The 3,468-nt window shown below is 21.3% G+C and overlaps 1 non-coding gene across 1 annotated transcript; it reads left to right on the forward strand.

The window, feature by feature from the left end:
• The first annotated feature begins 1,381 nt into the window (after positions 1-1,381).
• Positions 1,382-1,455, forward strand: TRNAN-GUU (transfer RNA asparagine (anticodon GUU)). The gene has a single exon. It is a non-coding gene; the product is annotated as a tRNA-Asn (tRNA).
• The last annotated feature ends 2,013 nt before the right edge of the window (positions 1,456-3,468 follow it).

The following is a 3,468-nucleotide window of genomic DNA, read 5'->3' on the forward strand; positions in this document are numbered from 1 at the left end:
ATATATACGAAATCAGCGAAAACATTCTGCTAAAACAAGAATAGAGTGCTAAGTTTGAGGGTTTCTGTTGCTGATAATCTTGCAACTGATCATCTTGAAATCAGAAACAAGAAACGCCAGTTAGTGATCGATCACATTCTATCAAGAAAGGATAACCGCCGGTTACAACCGCCCGCATCTAGTCACATGTAAATCAACCGCTGATCATAATTCAATCGTCTAACGAAAGATCCAATGGTGTACAATGAAGACAGGTAGACAGTTAGGGGAGTTAGTCTCAGAGGGAAACGCCTTACGGCGTAAATATATATACATTTAAAAAAAACATGGAACAAAATTCTTAACCATAGAGATCTAATCCCCTTTACCAAGGAGATTTTTAATTTATATATAGGCTTTGTTATAATCTGATGAGCCAATACTATGACTTATCATTACCACATGCCCCAAAATCCATAATTCACTTCATATGACACTTGTTCACATGACATTTTCTTAAATTAATCAATTTAATTAAAAGGAAAAAAAAACATAACTACTTTGGAGATATATCTTAACCCTTGATTGATTTGTGTATATTATTATTGATATTTAAAATATTCTATGTAGGTTAAATATCTACTATCCACCTAATAATTTTTGAAAATTAAATTAATATTGTGAAAACCCTATTTCAAAATAAACACAATAACATCATTAAAAATATATATCATTAAAAAAATAAATAAACTATAATGCTCAGATTTTCCGGAGAAATCACATAGAGAACAAAAGGTCGATGCGTTTCGATCCTAGATCTAGGTTCATCATCAAAACCAGGATGAGGAGCAAGATCAACTGACCAAAAATATATAAATCTCAGAGATACAACGATAAATTTCCAACAGTTAAATAATAAAAATTTTAAAATTTTATAAAAATGAACCTTAAAAGACCAAACACAAATTAGTTGATTTTGAATTTTAATTTTAAAATTTTTAAAAATTCTAATATTTTATTATTATAATATAAAATTGATTAATAACAAAATATTAGAATTTATCAAAATTTTAAAAATAAAATTCAAAATAAAATAAATTAAAATTTAAAATTAACTAATTTGAATTTCGTCGTTTAACATTAAAATTTTTATTCTTTAACCGTTTGGAATCCTAATTACCAATTCTCTAATTTAAAATAAAATGCCGTAAAGAGCCAAACCTGTGGAGGGTGAGATCCAACTACTCCCAAGGAGGAGCCTACGCAACTCCAGCTGACACCCAGACACCCATAACGAATGATGCCGTAAACCCTAGTTCGCGAGGTTGGGTGAAACTTTTTGGTGTTTGAGATTAAATACCACTTCTATCCCATAAAATATTTGGAAACCACTGATAACCGCGCTGGAATAGCTCAGTTGGTTAGAGCGTGTGGCTGTTAACCACAAGGTCGGAGGTTCAAGCCCTCCTTCTAGTGTCTTTCTTATATTTTTATTTTATTTTTATCATTTAGTAATTATTTTTTGGATGCAATATTTTTTAATATTTTATTGGCTGCAGTATTTTTTAATATTTTATTTGCTTTTATTGGCTTTTATTTTTTGGATGCAGTATTTTTTAATATTTTATTGGTTTATAGGTTTTATAAAAGGTTTTTTTTTTTAATATTTTATTGGCTGCAGTATTTTTTAATATTTTATTTGCTTTTATTGGCTTTTATTTTTTGGATGCAGTATTTTTTAATATTTTATTGGTTTATAGGTTTTATAAAAGGTTTTTTTTTTTTTTAGTAATTATTTTTTGGATGCAATATTTTTTAATATTTTATTGGCTTTTATTTTTTGGATGCAGTATTTTTTAATATTTTATTTGGCTTTTATTTTTTGGATGCAGTATTTTTTAATATTTAGTATTTTTTAATATTTTATTGGTTTATAGGTTTTATAATTTTTTTTTTTAATTTAGTAATTGTTATTTTTTATTATAATTTAGTAATTATTTTTTGGATGCAATATTTTTTAATATTTTATTGGCTTATATGTTTTATAAAAGTTTTTTTATATTTTTTTTTCTTTTTATCATTTAGTAATTATTTTTTGGATGCAATATTTTTTAATATTTTATTGGCTGCAGTATTTTTTAATATTTTATTTGCTTTTATTTTTTGGATGCAGTATTTTTTAATATTTTATTGGTTTATAGGTTTTATAAAAGTTTTTTTTTTTTTTTTTTTTTTTTTTTTTTTTTTTTTTAATTTAGTAATTATTTTTTGGATGCAATATTTTTTAATATTTTATTGGCTTTTATTTTTTGGATGCAGTATTTTTTAATATTTTATTTCCTTTTATTGGCTTTTATTTTTTGGATGCAGTGTTTTTTAATATTTAGTATTTTTTAATATTTTATTGGTTTATAGGTTTTATAATTTTTTTTTTTTAATTTAGTAATTGTTATTTTTTATTATAATTTAGTAATTATTTTTTGGATGCAATATTTTTTAATATTTTATTGGCTTATATGTTTTATAAAAGTTTTTGTTATTGTTTTTTATAATTTAATAATTATTGTTTTCTATAATTTAGTAATTATTTTTTTGGATGCAGTATTTTTTAATATTTTATTGGCTTATAGGTTCTATAAAAGTTTTTGTTATTGTTTTTTTATAATTTAATAATTATTGTTTTTATGTTTTTGTTATTGTTTTTTTTATAATTTAATAATTATTGTTTTTATGTTTTTGTTATTGTTTTTTTATAATTTAATAATTATTGTTTTCTATAATTTAGTCTTTGTTATTTTTTTTTATAATTTAGTAATTGTTATTTTTTTTTTTTATAATTTAGTAATTATTTTTTAGATGCAATATTTTTTAATATTTCATTGGATTATAGGTTTTATAAAAGTTTTTGTTATTGTTTTTTTTATAATTTAATAATTATTGTTTTCTATAATTTAGTAATTATTTTTTGGATGCAATATTTTTTAATATTTTATTGGCTTATAGGTTCTATAAAAGTTTTTGTTATTGTTTTTTTATAATTTAATAATTATTGTTTTTATAATTTAGTAATTATATTTTAGATGCAATATTTTTCAATATTTTATTGGCTTATAGGTTCTATAAAAGTTTTTGTTATTGTTTTCTATAATTTTTTATTTTTTTTTTATTTTTTCTATAATTTAGTAATTATTTTTTGGATGCAGTGTTTTTTAATATTTTATTGGCTTATAGATTCTGTAAAAGTTTTTGTTATTGTTTTTTTATAATTTAATAATTATTGTTTTTTATAATTTAGTAATTATATTTTGGATGCAATATTTTTCAATATTTTATTGGCTTATAGGTTCTATAAAAGTTTTTGTTATTGTTTTTTATAATTTAATAATTATATTTTGGATGCAATATTTTTCAATATTTCATTGGCTTATAGGTTCTATAAAAGTTTTGTTTTTTGGTTGTTTTTTTGTTTTGTTTTGTTTTTTTCTGTTT

Source organism: Pinus tabuliformis, chromosome 5_2, assembly GCF_031772625.1.
Source record: "Pinus tabuliformis cultivar Carrire ecotype Pingquan chromosome 5_2, CPIR1, whole genome shotgun sequence".
NCBI classification, from domain to species: Eukaryota; Viridiplantae; Streptophyta; class Pinopsida; order Pinales; family Pinaceae; genus Pinus; species Pinus tabuliformis.